We start from the raw sequence: 18,890 nt of genomic DNA on the forward strand, positions 1-18,890 counted from the left end.
GGAGAGGTGGTCAGGAGCCCCAGGGGCGGCTGTGACCGCGGCCCATCAGCCCAAGAAGGGGTGTCACAGACTCCACTGGAGAAGGCCTCAAACTCAGAAGGGCAGTGGGCGCACAGAGGCAGCACGCAGGACGGGTTTCCCTCTACGCTCTACAGCTCCTGCCTGCTGACCCGGGCAGGCCGGCCGGGCTAGACTACGGCAGAGCATGCATTAAACATTAACTATTAACTGAGGCACCTCTGACTGGCCTCCCAACCCGAGTCGGGGTCAGCCCCCCAGGGAGGGGGCTGTACTTACTCACCAGGTGACCCCAGCGAGCTGCAAGTCTGACCGCACCTGTGTCCTTCCCTGTGAAAGGAAAACAACAGTGTTTACAAGACTCTGAGGGTTAAAGCAGTAAATGCACAGAAGCACTTATAACAGCATCTGACACAGTGAGCACTCACTCCAGCTAATTATTATTGGTAACAAGATAAAGTCACGCCGGGGCTGGGGGGGGGGGGGGGGGATGCGGGACGACCTCCCTCCTTCCTGCCCCTCCTGCTGGCAGCACTGGGCGTGTCGGGGAGGAAACCCAGGGCGGCCACCTCGGAAAATAAGACGGAAAACACTTCTGAAGTTGAACCACAGACAGAGTGGGCCTGACGGCTGGAAACCTTCATCACCAAGCTTTGTGCTCTTCATCGTGCGAGAAAGAAACAAACTTCTGCCTGGCGTAAGGCAAGGTATTTGTTATTTTGGTCCTTTTTAAACAGCCAAACCAGTGTCCTAACTAACACAAATTATATTGAGAGGGTGCAAGGGATCAAAGGGTCTGAGTGGGTTATAAGCCTCATCTACATGAGAGGGAGGCTGTGCCAGTGGTTAAAACCAGGACAGCGGGAAGGGCTCCCTCTGGGAAGGGGTGGGTTACGGAGGCAGGAAGAGACAACAGAGTGCTGGTTTTCTCTATAAACGTTTTACCTTCTGACTTTAACTGTTTTTCTCTATTATTCAATAAAAATAATTCACTTAAAAGCCTGTGTACACAGCCACTAGAGCAGCTTTGGTAATAAAATGTAAAATGGCAGGGGTGGGTGAGGAGGTAGAGACCCTGGGAAACACAGTCGTGCACAGCCGTGAGGAGGAAGCACGGCAGCCGCTGTGGAAACGGCCTGGCAGTTCCTCAGACGATCAAATACGGGGCAACTGTCCGACCCAGCAGCTCCACTCCTAGGTGTTTTTCCAGGAGACCCGAGAACAGGGACTTACACAAATGCTCTGAGCTTCACTGTTCTGAATAACCCCACTATCCATCAACAGGTGATGTATAAACAGAATGGGGTCTGCCCACACTGTGGACTATTACACAGCCATGAAAAGGAGTGAAGCTCTGACACAGGCGATAGCATGGACAAACCTCAAAAACGTGACGCTTGGTGAGATTATACAGACACAGAAGGTCACGTATCATACGACTCCATTTATACGAAATGTCCAGAACAGGCAGATCCCTGGAGGCAGAACGTAGATAAGTGGGTGCCAGGGGCTGGGGGGAGTGCTAATAGGTGAGCCTTCCTTCTGGGATGGTAACAATGGCTGCAAAACCCAACGCGTGTACTAAATGTCAGTAATGGTAAAGTTCATGTTGTGTGTATGTTACAATTTAAAAAGAAAACCAAACAAATCTCTGTGCCTCCCCCTAGTGCTGAGACATGAGTTTTAACATCCTGCAGTCAGAAAAGGTGAGCCTGTCGAGGTAATGAGCTGGACACAGGAAATCAAACAAGGACTCATGACCAGGGGCCTCCTCAAGCCCAAGCATCTTACCCGTGGGGCGGGAGGTGGGGGCCCGTCTGGGAGGGACGGGAAAGAGCCGGCAGCAGAGCCTGGATCTACCTGGCGCATCCAGCCTCTGTGGTCCCAGCGAGGGGAGTGTGAAATATTTAACATGCGTAGATTCTTTTAGCAAAGCAAAGCAAACTGAATGAGAGACCAGAATGCTAAAATTACTGATTTTAAAAGCTCTATCTATAAAGTTCTCTTTTGTAAGAGCTTTAGAATATTGGGCTAGAAACTCAGGCTCTCTGAACCACGGCTGTGCAAGCACGAGGGCACCTGCTCAAAATGACAACCACTCACGTTCCACTTACAACCCTGTTTCCCAGACCTCGTTTGCGGCTGGCACACCTGGAGACCAGGTCTGCACAGGAAATCCGCTTTCACAAACGCAGGCGCATGTGGGGATTGCAAAGCGCTGGTGAAATGCAACCAGGCAGTCTGTGAACGCAGTGGGGTGAGCACAGAGGTCCCTCCCGAGCCATGATCCTCACCTTGGGCACATTCACCACCCGATCAAATCAGCCTGTCTGGGTGGGGCCCGGCAGAAGGCGACTCCCAGGTCCAGCCACCTGGGAAAAAGCGCTGGCCCAAGAGTCTGCCCTTTTGCTGTGGTCACCCCACTCTCACCACCACATGGCTAGATTCTTCCTGCCTCCTGCCCTGCCATGGAGACGCCACCTCCCCATTGCCAGCCTGGAGGAAAGCAAATAAAAGGGAGGAAGAGCACCTTCCTTCCATCCAGCTGCCTGGGGGTTCTTGTCCTTGGAGTTCTCGGCAAGCTTAGTAAAGTAAACCCCAATGCCGATGACCCCAAGCCAGTAAGTTAAACCACTCCTTTTCCTAGTCAGTCTTTCACTCCCTAAGCTAAGAAACAAGGACAGTGCAAAACGGTTACTGATGTAGTTTGGAAGAAACAAGGACAGTGCAAAACAGTTACTGATGTAGTTTGGGTTTTTTTTTTAAGTCAGCAATAAATTTATGTGATACAACGTGTGAAAGATATAAAAGCATAACTGCCCTTCCTCTTGTAGCCCCCAAACTCAAGAGGAGAAGCGTGGTACTAGTTTCTTACGGCTCCCTCCAGAAATATTCTGTGCACTGAAAACCATAAAGTGTGTTTTAAAATGTGAGTAGAATAATCGAGTTATAAACCTGACCTCTGAAAATTAAAGGAAATATGAGCCCAAACTATTCTCTAGTCCCTGCTACACAGGTTTCCTTGTTAAGTCAGACCAATGGTGCATCATGGAGGGAACACAGGAATGCTATTGGTCCCCCAGTGAGGGCAGAGAGAACCCCCTCCCCACGCTACCACCCATCTGGATGTAGAAGCAGAAAGGGAAACTCTCTCCAAACGGTCCTTAGCAACACAGCTGGGGAGTCAGGTCAGCACCTACGGTCTGGCCAAGCCCGCATGCAGGGGAGGACAAAATAAGACCCATCACAGACCGGATGGTGGACGGACAGAGGCTTCAGGAGGCCAGCCCCCTCTGCAGGGGCCAAGGCAGCCCCGTGAGACCAGCACCCCGTGGGCTGACCTGGTCCAGGGCCATGTTGCGATAAACATCCCTGCAGGAACCACCTTTTTAACCAGCAGACGTTGGCTTCTAAAACTGTGAATGAGCCACTAAGACATCTGTTGAGGTCATAAACTGATCTGAGATCAAAAAGAATTTGTGAGAAACTCGTTTAAAATCGCCCATGAGGGGACTTCCCTGGTAGTGCAGCAGTTAAGAATCCGCCTGCCAATGCAGGGGACACAGGTTTGAGCCCTGGTCTGGGAAGATCCCACATGCCACGGAGCAAGTAAGCCTGTGTGTCACGACTACTGAGGCTGTGTTCTAGAGCCCACGAACCACAACTACTGAGCCCGTGTGCCACAACTACTGAAGCCCATGCGCCTAGAGCCTGTGCTCCACAACAAGAGAAGCCACCGCAATGAGAAGCTGGCACACTGCAACGAAGAATAGCCCCAGCTTGCCGCAACTAGAGAAAGCCTGCGCGCAGCAACAAAGACCCAATGCAGCCATAAATAAATTTACAAAAATAATAAAATAAAATCGCCAATGGGATCGCCACCTCAATCTTAGCTTAGTATTTATTTGTAGCTCGAATCATTTAATTCTCATGAGCATATTAGTTTGAGAATGTTTTTCTAAGTTTTACACCCTATAAGTGAAGACCTAAAAAATTACTCATTATATAAAATGAAACAGCCAATGTGCAAGATTCATTTTCACTTACCTAATAAATCACTTTCAACAAATACGTTAATATTTTCTTAAGGAATAATGACTTCCAGTCATTCAAAAACTAAAAATCAAATGTTCTGTGCCAGGAATGGTAAGTGTGCCTTTCTAAGATCATTTTTGTGTGTCATTATTTTTATTCTGGAAGTTTTAACTAATCAAAGTGGTGGTTCAAAATAAAATTTGGAAAATTTAGGAGCGTATTGATTCTGTTCCTGTAACAGAATTTCATGGGAGGACTTCCCTGGTGGTCCAGTGGGTAAGACTCCACGCTCCCAATGCAGGGGGCCTGGGTTCGATCCCTGGTTGGGGAAGTTCCACACGCCATGTGGTGCAGCCAGAAAAATAAATAAATAAAATAAATAATAATGATGTCTCTTGGCCAGTTTGACTTTAAAATATATATATATTTATCTATTTATTTATTTATTTGGCTGCGCAGGCTCTTCATTGTAGCATGCAGGATCTTTATCTGTGGCATGCGGGAATCTTTTAATTGCGGCATGCGGGATCTAGTTCCCTGACCAAGGATTGAACCCACGCCCCCTGCATTGGGAGCACGGAGTCTTAACCACTGGACCACCAAGGAAGTCCCCATTTTGACTTTTTAACACATGGCATCTTTACTAAGTGAACTGGAAGGTCTGTCGGCGGAACTCGTGCAGTAACTTGTGATGATAAGTCATTTGACCCATGATAAACACTGCAAATAGCACACATTACAGCCACTGTGGAAAACAGTGTGGAGGTTCCTCAGAAGACTAAAACAGAATTACCGTATGATCCAGCAATCCCACTCCTGGGTATATACCCAGACAAAACTATAATTCAAAAAGATACAGGGAATGGGGCTTCCCTGGTGGCACAGTGGTTAAGAATCCACCTGTCAATGCAGGGGACACAGGTTCGAGTCCTGGTCCGGGAAGATCCCACATGCCGTGGAACAACTAAGCCCGTGTGCCACAACGACTGAGCCTGCGCTCTAGAGCCCGCGAACCACAACTACTGAGCCCATAGGCCACAATACTGAAGCCCATGCGCCTAGAGCCCAGGCTCCACAACAAGAGAAGCCACCGCAATGAGAAGCCTGCACACCGCAACGAAGAGTAGCCCCCACTTGCTGCAACTAGACAAGGCCCACATGCAGCAACGAAGACCCAACGCAGCCAAAAATAAAATAAATAAAATAAATTTATTAAAGAAAAAAAAGATACAGGGAATTCCCTGATGGTCCAGTGGTTAGGACTCAGCGCTTTCACTGCGGTGGCCTGGGTTCAATCCCTGGTTGGAGAACTAAGATCCTGCCAGCTGTGCGGTGAGGCCAAAAAAAAAAAAAAGATACATGCACCCCAATGTTCACAGCAATGCTATTTACAATAGCCAAGACATGGAAACAACCTAAATGTCCATTGACAGATGAATGGATAAAGAAAATGCAGTACATATATATACTGGAATACCACTCGGCCATAAAAAAGAATGAAATGATGCCATTTGCAGCAACATGGATGCAACTACAGATTATCATACTAAGTGAAGTCAGAAAGAGAGGACAAATACCATATGATATCACTTATATGTGGAATCTAAAATATGCCGCAAATGAACCTATCTATGAAACAGAAACAGAATCACAGAGGAAGACTGGTGATTATCAAGGGGGAGGGGGTTGGAGGAGGGATGGATTGGGAGTTTGGGGTCAGCACATGTAAGCTTTTATATATTGACTGGATAAACAACAAAGTCTCACTGTATAGCACACAGAACTATAGTCAATATCTTATAATAAACCATAATGGAAAATAATATTTAAAAAGGCATATACATATATATATGTATAACTGAATCACTTTGCTGTACAGCAGAAATTAACACATTATAAATCAACTATACTTCAATTTTTAAAAATAGTGTATGTTAGCTATAAAATCATAAAGAGAACATCTTGTCAAGCTCCAGAATCTACACACACTTTTAGGCCATAAGAGTTCAGAGTTTTATTCATAACTTTGTAAAATGCTATTTATGTATGAAACAAAGCAGGAAAACATATTGAGAGGGGTTATGTTTACAGAATACTTCAAGGTATTACTTTTCTTAAACGTACATGCCTACTTAAGTAATATTTAAGGAAGTCAAGCAAAGTAATAGTACAATTCCACTGTTGTGTACGTTGTCAGTGACAAAAATAAAAATGCTTTGGTGGTTAAAAAAGAGAAAGAGAGAGAGAGATTAGCACCAAAATAAAAGAACCCTAAATGCATGTACGTAAGGGTACAGGATGGCGAGAAAGAGCAGATTTTGAAGCTGGGTTTGGTAGTGAGCTCTGCCTCTGGATTGTGGCTTTCCTCAGTTTCTTTTTCCTATTAGGTTGTTGGGAAGGTTTGGGTAGTGCATGTAAAGCTGGGGGCTCAGTGTGCGGCGGGGGCGCAGGGGGGCGACTCCCTCCATCGTTGTCACCACCCTCTCCCTGTGCTGCTCCTTCTCTTCTCCAGACACAGAGACCTCAGGCATCTCACCAGCGCCCTCTTTTCCTGTTAAACGAAGTGTTTCAAGCCTGGAGCTGCCCAAGGAGTTGAGGGTCTATATTTGAGATCCTGAGAACCTGAGCTTCACTAAGGAACACAGTTTCTTTGCACTGAAGGGTCCCAAGTCCTCCAGTGAAGTCCCATGACCTCCCACCCCTCCGTAAGGGGGCTTCACAAAGCCTGGGTCCTACACCACTGGCAGCACACAAGACAATTTAGGTGGTGCCAGGTGAATATTTTTATTTCTAGTTATCTCTGTATTTTTTCACGGATGTCTTTCCGTTTATGGTGACAGTGGTCTTAGACTTCCGGTAACTGATAAAGGTTCTTTCCTTAACTGTTTATTTTGAAATTACTGCTTTATAGGAAGTTGCGAAGATCATACCGAGAAGCCCCGTCTCAGCCTTCCCCAGCGGTTACAGCACAACTGCAGAACCGTATCAAAACCAGGAGAGCGACGTCGTAGTTCTATGCCATGGCGTTCCCTGTGTAGATTCATGTATATCAAGATACAGAACTATATTCCATCACCACAAAGAGCCACACCCACCATCCCTCTCCCCTGGCAACCACCAACCCGTTCTTCATTTCTAAAATTTTGTCATTTGGGGAGTGTTATGGAAATGCAATAACATAGTATGTGAACTTTGAAATTGGCTTTTTTCACTCAACACAATGCCCTTGAGGTCCCTCTGTGTTGCTGCTGTATGAATACAGTTGATTCCTTGTATTGCTGAGTAGTCGTCCCTCAGTATCCACAGATGCTCAAGTCCCTTACATCAAATGGGATGCACATAACCCTACACACACACCCCTCGCCATACACCTTAAATCATCTCTAGATAACCTATAATACCCAGTACACTGTAAATGCTATGTAGACAGTTGCCAGTGTGCATTGAACTCAAGTTTCACTTTTTGGAACTTTCTGGATTTTTCCGCCTGGAATACTTCCAATCTGCAGCTGGTTGAATTCACGGATGGGGAACAGGGGATACAGACAGCCAACTCAGTTTTTAAAGAAATGGCAGCTTTGTGGTTTGTTGCTCACGTATGTAGGATTGCTGTATTTTCTGTGTGGCTCAGCCTTTTTATCATTGCACAATGCCCCCCCGTCCCCAAGTAATTCTCGCTCTAAAGTCTTATCTGACATTAATAGCTCTCCTTATCGTCTCTTAATGTTTGCATGGTATATCTTTTTCCATGCTTTTATTTTCAATCTACCTATATCATATATTTGAAGTAGGTTTTTTTTAGACAGCACAGGGATCTTTTTTTTTTCTTTTGGCAGTGCCACACGGCTTGCAGGATCTTAGTTCCCTGACCAGGGATCGAACCTGGGCCACGGCACTGAAAGCACTGAGTCCTAACCACTGGACTGACAGGCAAGTCCCTGGATCTTTTTTTTTTCAAATCCACTCTGCAAATCTGTATTTTCAGACCACTTACTTTTAAGGAAATTATCCATATATTAGGCCTTTATTCTGCCTTTTGTTGTTTGTTCTCTGTTTTTTGTTTCTCACTTTTGTTCTTCCTGACTTCCTGTGGATTACTTTATGAATAAGGGAAATATTATTTACAATTCTAGTTTTATTTATCTAGGTGCTTTAGCGTGTTTCGCTGAAGATTTTTAGTGGTTGATCTGGACATTATTAGACACACCTAACTTAACACAGTCTCCTGCTGTCAGCATTTTCCTAGTTCAAGTGAAGTGTAGAGACCTCACGTCCCTGCTTTAAGCCTTTACCAGTCTGTGTATAATAGAATTGTGTTAAATATCTCCTCTACATACATCTACACATCAGTGTTATATTTTTGCTTCATTCATGAAACATAATTTAGAAGACTCAAGAGAATGAAAGTCTATTATATTTACTCATATTTTTGCTTTTTCTGTTGTTCTTTCTTTCTTCCTAATGTTCCAAGAATGCTTCTCTTAACATTTCCTTTACATTTCAAGAACCTCCTTCAGTCATTCTCTTAGAGCAGGTTTGCTGGCAACCAATTTATTTTCCTTCACATGACAATGTCTTTATTTCTCCATCATTCCTGGTGAATAATTCCCCAGATATAGAATTCAGTGCTTGACGTTTGATAGGTTCTTTTCTTTCAGCCCTTGAAAAACATGATGCCACTTCTTTCTGGCCTTCACGGTTTCCAGTGAGAAATCTGCTGTCCTTTGAATTGTTTCTCCCCATAACTAAGATGTCAATCTCTCTTGCTGCTTCCAAATTTTTTTCTTTGTCTTTAGTTTTCAGAAGTTTAATTACAATGTGTCTTGCCATGGGTTTCTTTGGGTTTATCCCGCTAAAGGTTTGCTCAGCTTCCTGAACCTGTAGGTTTACATCTTTTGCCAAGTGGTGGATATGTTCAGCCATTATTTTGGTTTTTGGTTTCTGGGGCAGCAGCACAGCTGTGAGAATCTGGGGTGGGAGAGTTACAGCCCAGGCCATGGGGACTCTAGACATGGCTCCCTCCTCCAGCTCTGTATCCCTGGCCTCTCTGGTGTTTTCTCTTAAAGTGTATTTAACTAGAAAAAGTGAGTTGATTAAAGAAAAGTACTAAATAAAAATAACTGTGTAGTTATGCTGCGAGTATGGCACAGTGGCACATGAATGAAGTGGGAACACTGCTTTCTTGGCCTTTTCCTGTCCCTTCTGGGGACACCTCCACTCCTGGAATATGGAGCCAAGCCCTACACGCTGCACAGTCCTGGTTACTAGGAATTTGCCATATTCTGAACTAAAATCTGCTCTCCTGTAACCGTCCCCTGATCCAGATTCTGTGCTTTGGAATAATATCTAATCCCTTTACCTACATGTAAGCCCTTCAAGTGTCCAAAGAGCATAAATTAAAAAACTGTGTTTGGGAGGTTGTCACCCGCTACCCCCACAGCTGTGGCCCCCATGTGGCAGACCCTCCATGTGGCAGACCCTCCGGTGTCCCTGAAAAGCCTAATCCTAACACTTCCCTGTGTCTAAGTCCACCTAAAACATCCTTTCCTTTCAAACCCTACCCACTCCTCAAGGCCCATGGAAAATGCCATCTTATTTATGAAGCCTTTTCTGGTTCTTCTAACCAAATGTGACCCAAAGCCAGTCTGGCTTTTGTTTTTCTTGGCAGTGGGGATACTTGTTTAAAAGGGAGGTCACAATTTAGGAATGATTCCCTATCTAATCTAAGTCACCACAGGTGGCGGTGTAGTCTAGAGCAGGGGCTGGGACTGGAGACCCCCTCCCATCCGAGGCACCCGGGCAGAGACCCCCTCCCATCCGAGGCACCCGGGCATCTACCCAACCTCTCTACACCAGTCAAGGTTCCTGTTTGCCAAAAACACTTTAGCTAGTGTAGGCAGAAAGAGAATTTGTTGGAAAGAGATTAGACAGTGTCCAGAATGAATGGGGAGACCAGAGAGTCAAACTCAGAAAACGGGTGGACGCCAGGGATGCAAGGTGGCTGAGGCTCCATCGGGCCCATGGCCGTGGGGGCAGTCTGGTTCAGACACAGCCGCTGGCACCAGGCCCTGCCGCCCCCAGGCTCTCTCAGGGGGACCCTCCGAGGACAGGCTGGGCAACCCAGCCCCCTCGGCTGGGACCCTTTCTCTCCACTACACGCTCTCACCAGCTCCCTGGAGAAGTCTGGAGACAACACCAAGCACAAACTGGCCCCAAAGAAACACAGCTCTCAAACGTAGAGAAGCAGTGGGGAAACGTCACACCTGGGCTTTCCCAGTCCTGCGGGTTGAGCCACGCAGACCCCAGGCCTCAGGACACTGCACTGTGAACAACAGCAATGGCCACAGCCCTCACCTCGGGCAAAGCCTGACCTCACAGCGTTATTTTTATACTGGGGTCAGTAATAAAAAATTACAAAAAGTGAAATACTGAATTGTGCTTTGTAACATCCTTGAATATTTGACGGGCTTCATGCAGAAGGGTGGCAGCAAGACGAGGGCCAAAGGGCAGAAGCCACAGCAGCCATTTCAGCTCCTGCGAGGCAACAATGCCCTCCAGACGGAGGGTCCCAGCGCAGGGACGGCTCGGGACGCTCCAGCTCTGGTGTTTTCCGACTGGAGGTTGAAGCAGAACTGGTCCTAAGCGCTGCTTCCCGTCATCCCTCTAAGAGCAAGGACTTCACTCACTGTTCCCGCAGAAATCCCTGGCTCACTTGCATTACTCTGAATGATTTCTTTTTTTTTCCTTTTAATCATTAACAGAGTTCCAAGTTAAAGATACTTCATAACAGATAGGTGAAAGATACTGTGATCCTTCTCCAGGAAAGGTTTCTATTCTTCAGGAGAGAAAGCTGGGTAGGGAGGGCATACCCAGCATAACCAACTCAAGTAACAAAACTTTATTCACCTAAAAACAAACTGAGCTGGACAGAGGGAGAGATGATAACCTCTCTATTTGACACCTCGAGAATCCTCCCCCTCAGCCGGGTCCCTAAGGGCAGGCAGTGGGACCGCAGTGCCGGGTGGGGAGGGGCAGTGAGGATGGGCCCGTGTCAGGTGGGTCGGTCCACGTGCCAACTGTGCTGCTGGCTGCACAAACGTCCACATGTGATAGACTCTCATATCATCAGACACACAGACAAGGGAGCCCGTGTGAGAACTGGCGAAACAGGAATGGGGCAGGTCTGCGGCGCAGTGATCAGCACTGTGCCAACATCTAGCTCCCACCTCTGATAATGCGCTAGCCCCAGGGACGTCACCACCAGGCCTGGGGGAAAGCACTTCAAGCTTTTTGTAATATCTTGTGAGTCTATAATTAGTTCCAAATAAACAGTTAAAAAATAATAATAAAAACCCTTGCGGGGCTTCCCTGGTGGCACAGTGGTTGAGAATCCGCCTGCCAATGCAGGGGACATGGGTTCGAGTCCTGGTCCGGGAAGATCCCACATGCAGTGAACAACTAAGCCTGTGCACCACAACTACTGAGCCTGTGCTCTAGAGCCCACGAGCCACAACTACTGAGCCCATGTGCTCCGCAACAAGAGAAGCGACCGCAATGAGAAGCTCGCACACCGCAACAAAGAGTAGCTCCTGCTCGCCGCAATTAGAGAAAGCCTGCGCGCAACGAAGACCCAACGCAGTCAAAAATAAATAAATAAATAATAAATAAATAAATTTTAAAAATTAATTTAAAATAATTTTAAAAAACAAACTTTGAGGGCTTCCCTGGTGGCGCAGTGGTTGAGAGTCCACCTGCCGATGCAGGGGACACGGGTTCATGCCCCGGTCTGGGAAGATCCCACATGCCGTGGAGCGGCTGGGCCTGTGAGCCATGGCCGCTAAGCCCGCACGTCTGGAGCCTGTGCTCCGCAATGGGAGAGGCCACAACAGTGAGAGGCCCGCGTACCACAAAAACAAACAAACAAACAAACTTTGAGCAAGGGAGGGGGGTCAGAGCTTCCCCAGGGCCCAGCGACACCTCAGAACCGCCCGATCATGAAGCTTCTGCTCCAGAGGTGGGAACTGTTTCTGTTTTGTTCTGCTTGTTCTTGGCAGAACATCAACCACAGTGCAGTTCTACGAGGACATCCAAAAGAACAGCCAACCCCCAACCTGCCACTATTTCAAAATAATTACAGCCTTTCTGCAAACCCCCCACGGCAATCACTTCCCTTCCCACTGTGGGGAAAAGGTCCGTGTGGTTCCTTGCTGCTCGTGTACAGTGACACCCGGGAACATGTACAGTACCACGCAGGTGCCCGAGGTCACGGAGGGCCCGGGAGCAGGACCGCCCGGACAGCAGGGGAGCGCTTGTGGCGACGGCGGGGCCCCAGCGCCGCCAACACTGAGGACACGCCTGATCCTGAGCCCAGGTGTTGTGGCAGAAGGCTCACACCAAAGGCACACAGGTAGCTCAAGGTGCCAACCTGGCCCCAGCAGACGCAAAGGGTTATCCCTAAGCCGAATCACTAAGTCTGTGAACTCCAGGCTTTTTTCCTTTTTGTTTCAAATTGAAGCTGCTGTCGTTAAATTCCACATAAAGAAGTAAGAGAAACTTAAAAAGTCTTTTGCCTCCAATACAGCAATGAAGCAGCTGCAACCATAACCTAGAATAAAGCGCATCCCTGAAATCAGGTGTGTTTACTAGTTCCTCGTTGGCCAGCACAGAAAAGACCCATAGCCACCGGCCTATGGGCTCTAAGTAACAGGCCCATTGGAAAGACAGGCTTCTGGAAGTCCAACCTGGGCATAAAAACGCATATTTCTGTGTTAGCTAAACTCAATGTGAGAAGTCTGGAGAACAGGGGTCCTGGGGAACATCAGGGCAGCAGATCTTAAGGGAAACACAATGCACATTTGTACACATATACAGAAAATTAAAGGAACACACTTCCCAGGTACTGAAAAGGAATGAAGTTTTCACTTAAAACAAAAGCTGTTAGGAGACAACAAATGAAGAAAAGATAATAAAGGGAAAGACTCTGAGGTTAAGAGACTTGTATCTTTACCTCATTTGCATCTAATGTCCTTTTCTGTCATTTCTAACTAGCTCGTGGTCTTAAGGACAGAGATCAGAAATTGGTTTACAGGATTTCCAGACAGTCACTGACTGGGATTTTCTCCTGCCACTTCTGAGCTTCTGAAATGATGACTATGCAGCGCACTTTTTGACTTAAATGTCAAGTAAAACGAAACAAAAAAGAAATGAAGAAAAATGTGAGAGATGAGAAAGAAAATGTATCAGTATGATACATATTAGGGTAAAAGGTATGAGTCTAAGAATAACCTGCTTGAGATAAACATGCAATCCCTGTGTACAGCTTTTCAAAGGGCCACACACCTGCGGGTGTGTCTGCTCAAGGCCAAACCTGCCCTCCTGCCTGGTGGGGAAGGACAGTAAAGCCCAGTAACAATTAACATTTGGAGGGGCAGGAATACGCAGTATTTGCATAAAGGAAATAACTCCTTTTTCTCCAAGAGCTCTTTCTCTGAGAACAGTTTACTGAGACAGAGAGAACAGAAAATTCAAAAATAAAAATGTCTCTAACTTTTTTTGATGGATAAAGAAAGCATAAAGATTCTAACAGGTGAGACACTGAGAATAAATAAGCAATGATGCTGTTTAAAAAAAAAAAGATTCTAACAAGGGCAGGGACTTTGCTGGTGTCTCAGTGCATAAGAATCTGCCTGCCAATGCAGGGCACGTGGGTTCGATCCCTGGTCCGGGAAAATCCCACATGCCGCAGAGCAACTAACCCCATGCGCCACAACTACTGAGCCTGCGCTCTAGAGCCCGTGAGCCACAAATACTGAGTCTGCATGCTGCAGCTACTGAAATCCACACACCTAGAGCCCATGCTCCGCAACAAGGGAAGCCACCACATTGAGAAGCCCGCGCACCGCAACAAAGAGTAGCCGCCGCTCGCCACAACTAGAGAAAGCCCGCATGTAGCAACGAAGACCCAATGCAGCTAAAAATAAATAAAAGTAAATCTTAAAAAAAAAAAAAAAGATTCTAACAAGGGCAGAGGGAAAAGGGAAAATTGCCCCAACAAATAACTGACAATTCTACAGATATTATGAAAGTAGGGGGTTTAACCTTTTTAAACTAAAATTTGGTAACTTTTTTTTTGGGGGGGGGAGAAAAGATCACTTCAGGGGACTTTAATAAGAGATGCACCACCACCCCCAATTTTTAAATTTTCAATTTTACAGAATTCTTTTCGGACAACGAATCAAAGAGATCAGACTTTGAAAATTAAGCACTTCCACTGGAAAGGTAGTTTGCGTATTTTAAAAATTGGTTTAAACTAAGTAAAATTTTTGTTCAGTTTAAACTGGATGCCTTAAAATCTTAACTCTGGTTTTAGTTGAGAATTTTGAGAACTTGGTACTACAGTCAGCTCTGTGACAGAATACGGAAGGAGTAGCCCACTTCTATTTGCCCAGACAGAGAACACCTTCCTCCACTCACACAGGAATAGCTACTTCTCGTATTACTTGATCTCACTAGGGTGACAATTTCGCAAAGTAGACATTATTTTAATCAAAGGTACCTGCAAATTAGAAAACACACAGAGAGAAAATACATTTAAACAGGCAGAGGAGAGGCTTGGAGGAAACAGCAGATGAGCTTTTTAATTTTTTATTATTATTTTTTTAATTTTTATTGGAGTGTAGTTGATTTACAATGTTGTGCAGATGAGCTTTTTAAATGGAGAAAATATGTAAGGAATACTTAGGAAAAGACTCTGATTATAGATTAACTTTACTATCTAGCTTCACCAGTTAGTAATAGAAACTGAAAGGATTTTGTCACTGGATTAAACCATGAAAAGATCAGTTTACCACTCTTGGACTGTGTACTGATATGGTCCAGGGTGACTCTGAAGGTGCAGCTGAGAGTGGAGCAGATTTCTTTCTTTCCACTGGGGAGCTCTCACCCCTAGTTCACACTCAGCGGGGTTACTTTTCTAGAGGACAGAAATTACATTGGACAAAACATACTGCATCTTGTCATGTATCCACTGGGCATGTGTTTTATCTGCAAATCGCCGTTGTCCACTTGGCCTTGCTGTGATTTGACCAGTAAGGGATCCTGGTTTTCTTTTCTTTCCTTTTTTTTTTTTTGTCTGTGCCAGGCGGCTTATGGCATCTTAGTTCCCCACCAGGGACTGAACTTGCACCCTCAGCAATGTAAGCACAGAGTCCTAACCTCTGTACCACCAGAGAACTCCCAGGGATCCGGATTTTCAAGTCTTCCCTCAGGATGGTCCTCCTGCCAGGAGGCCCTCTCAGTGCTCCGAGCCTTGGCTGTAGCCTTGGCCATCAAGCCTACATGAGCACCGCGGACCAGGAAGGCCACCTTCCCCCTGAGAACTCGAACTTTTTCTTTCAAAGCACCCATAATACTCCTCCCACAGCCTCTGACCAAGAGCTATTTTAGGGCAGCAGGACTTCCCTGGTGCTAAACAAACGACAGACACTTGGTAAGTGTCAGTTAAACTAAGTGTCAGTGAAACGGGGGAGAGAGCTTTTGGGAGCCATTCCTTGACAAGAAGGTGAGATAAGGCCCATCAAGTTCTTCATTCAAGAGCTTGTCTGGATGCACAGACCTCATGACCTGTAATCACAAACCGATCTTTTTTTTTTTTTTTTTTTTTTTCTGGTACGCGACCCTCTCACTGTTGTGGCCTCTTCTGTTGCGGAGCACAGGCTCTGGAAGCGCAGGCTCCGGAAACGCAGGCTCTGCGGCATGTGGGATCCTCCCAGACCGGGGCACGAACCCGCGTCACCTGCATCGGCAGGCGGACTCTCAACCACTGCGCCACCAGGGAAGCCCCACAAACCGATCTTATAGTGTGAGTGCTCAAATGCTCGTCCCCAAAGCCAGCTGTGACATATACAAACGGTTTAGGAATGTCTTATACATTAGGAGGCCTGTGTCCCGGCCCAGTGGCCCAAGTGTTCTGACAGCACTTCAACCAGAGGCATGTGAGAGACGCCCACAGAAAACAACTGGGCAGACTGGGTTTTCGGCTGAGCAAAGCAGAAGTCAGACAATGACGGCTACAGTGTTCAGCCGTTTACAGCCGAACAACTACTTCTTCTCTTCACCAAACAATAATCTTAAGACAGACAATAGGCCCTTAATCATCTTTCAAATGAGAACAAATTTTAAGGTCATGCATGGTTCCCGGTTAAAGGCAAGTGTTTCACAGGCAGGTCAGTGCTTAGGACCTGAACCTCAGCACACAGTTCCTCTCCACAAGATGCAAAACTTTCAGAGTAATTGAGGGCAGCTCACATACCACCTAAAAGGGAGTTACAGAGAAATGGCTACCAGAATTTCAGACAAGCAACTGTTACACAGAACAAGTTTTGCAGGTTTGTCTGTAAAATAACATGGAGTAAGCTTTTTTCCTGAGTTCTAAGGAAGATTCAATTTCCTTTGATTCCCCCACAAATCAGTGTTTCTTCTTGTCCTTACATTAAGGACAGCAGAAGCTCTTAAGAAGATAAAGTATAATTCTTACTTGATCACTTTTGATCAACCCTATAAATATGCCTTAACTTCAGTTTACTTATTTACCTTTATTTTTTAAAAACCTGTTGTCACATAAATGTTTAAATATTCATGAAAGTAGAGACCACCAGTCCCATTCATCCACGACCCAGCTTCAACAATTACCAACACAGAGCCAACCTTTTCCATCTACAGACCACACTTCTCTCCCATGCCCCACCTCCAATTTCTTAAAAAATTTGCTCCAATTTTTAAAAAGTTAGAGATATGCCACTTGATCTCTCAATATCTGCTTCCTGGTTATTCATTTAGGAATCAGCATTCTTCTTTTTGGACACTACATCCAGACAACCTAAGCTCCATGAAGGATTTTACAAAGTCAGAGTGGGAACAAAACTCACTAAGTTTGTGGTTTTTCTAAAGACTGATTTCGGGTGAGGTACGTAGTAAATTTTGCAACAACCACAAACCCTGTAGATTCTGACGTATCTCTTCAGTTGAACCCCTCCTTTCAACGGCCGCTACTTTAGATCGTATTTTTATAACTTCTCACCTGGATTTCTGTAGCCCTCTCAAACCTTCCTTGATGCTGCAAGAGACATCTTTCTCATATCTCCTGATCATGTCATTCCCCTGCTTGAAACTCTTGACTGACGCTTCACAACTTTAGAACAAAGCTCAGCCACCTGAGTTTGCCTGCAGGTATTTCCACCACCTGGCTATCGCCTACCTCTAGTATCATGTCTTCCCAAACCCTATACCCAACGTCTGTTCCCCCATCACAAGGCTGACCTACCAGTAACTCCTACTGGGCCTTCATAGTCCACTCAAACCAGTCCCCCACCCACCCACCGCCCACCACTGCTCCATACCCACTGAGCCACTGGTGAGACCTACCCCCAGATGGTGAAGAACTTCGGAGGGCATCACTCGTTTACTGCCTTTGTCTTCCCAGGACAAAGCATAGTGCACGGCATAAAATAAACATACACATTCACCTGTCTGAATAAATGTCCAATTCTTGCTATGCTCTGCTTGTAAACTTTTCTAACTGATTTGAAATAGATAGCATGTATCAGACATAGGGGTCAATTTGACTACCCGACATCCACTCCTTCTCTCTGTAACAGCACCTGGGCTTTCTTTGGGTAAATCCACTTTCCCACAAGCTTAGTGTGGTTCTGGTAACTTTGGGGAGGGCTCCTTACCCAGGGCTAGCTAACTAATCAGATTCACATGATTGGGACCCAACTGAACACTAGATCTGGAACTGCAACTGGAATTACAGGAATAGGCACTCTTTTCCCACAGGAGTGGTTTTAAAATATGTTCACAAGCTCTTTGATGTGCCTCCCTTCAAAGGTGAAGTCTTTAGTACCTAGTGATGCCTGCAAACAGAATATGGCAGGAGCAGCAGCAAAATTCCAAAATTAGATCATAAAAACCATGGTGACTTCTACCGTCCTCTCTCTCCTCTCTTATCGCTTGCTCTGAGGGAAGACAACGACATGTGAGGACGTGGGCCCTGTGGCTAGGAAATAAGGATTCCAGCCAACAGCCAGCCAGTAAGGAACTGAGGCCTTGAGTGAGTGGACTGTCTTGAAGTCAGACCCTCTGGTCCCAATCAAGACTTTAAATGACTGCGTCCCCAGCCAATATCTTGGTTGTAACCCCATAGAGTCCTTTGGGACTTCCCTGGCGGTCCAGTGGTTAAGACTCCACGCTCCCAATGCAGGGGACATGGGTTCGATCTCTGGTCGGGGAACTAAGATTTTGCATGTTGCGTGGAGTGGCCAAAAAAAAAAAAAAAAGAATCCCATGAGAGTCCTTGAACTATAATCACCTAATTCACTCCTGAATTCCTGACCCACAGAAACTGGTAATAAATGTTTGATGTTTTAATCCATTAAAACATCATTGATGTTGATTTGTTACGGAGCAGCAGATAACTAATACAAGCAGGTAGAGCAGAGGCAGGAACCTGAGAAGAAGAAAGGCAACATAGAGAGAAACAGGTCAAAGAGAAAGTGTGTGAGAGGATGGTAGTAAGACCCCCACACTCCATCACTAAATCCTGATGATCTCATTTAAGCCCCTGGCCCCATCTATTTCTGGTCCCCTGGACTTTCCTAAGTGAAAGTAGGTGGAATGCCTCCAGAGGTTGATCTAGTTTTAATGGACGCTTGACACTTGAAGCCAAAAGCACTCCAATCCGTGCAACAAGGACTCAGAGAACTGGTAAAATGCCCAAATAAATGTCCACTTCATTGATAACAGGGTCATTTCCATTTCACTCTTTCCTGATCCGTATT

General features: G+C 45.9%; 1 protein-coding gene across 4 annotated transcripts in view; it reads right to left on the minus strand.

Moving 5' to 3' along the window:
- FAM234A (family with sequence similarity 234 member A) overlaps nucleotides 1-18,890 on the minus strand; it is a 31,128-nt gene that overhangs the window by 11,200 nt on the left and 1,038 nt on the right. For 2 of the 4 annotated variants that reach the window (XM_027118043.1, XM_027118042.1), the window contains exon 2: nucleotides 302-348. The gene's annotated coding sequence lies outside the window, so the exon portion shown is untranslated. Of the gene's footprint in view, nucleotides 1-297; nucleotides 349-1,399; nucleotides 1,869-18,890 lie in introns of those variants that run through there. The other 2 variants (XM_027118044.1, XM_027118045.1) reach the window with 2 other exon arrangements.

The sequence above is a fragment of the Aethalodelphis obliquidens genome, unplaced genomic scaffold, assembly GCF_003676395.1.
Source record: "Aethalodelphis obliquidens isolate GAN/ISIS:26980383/991018 unplaced genomic scaffold, ASM367639v1 scaffold18, whole genome shotgun sequence".
NCBI lineage: Eukaryota > Metazoa > Chordata > Mammalia > Artiodactyla > Delphinidae > Aethalodelphis > Aethalodelphis obliquidens.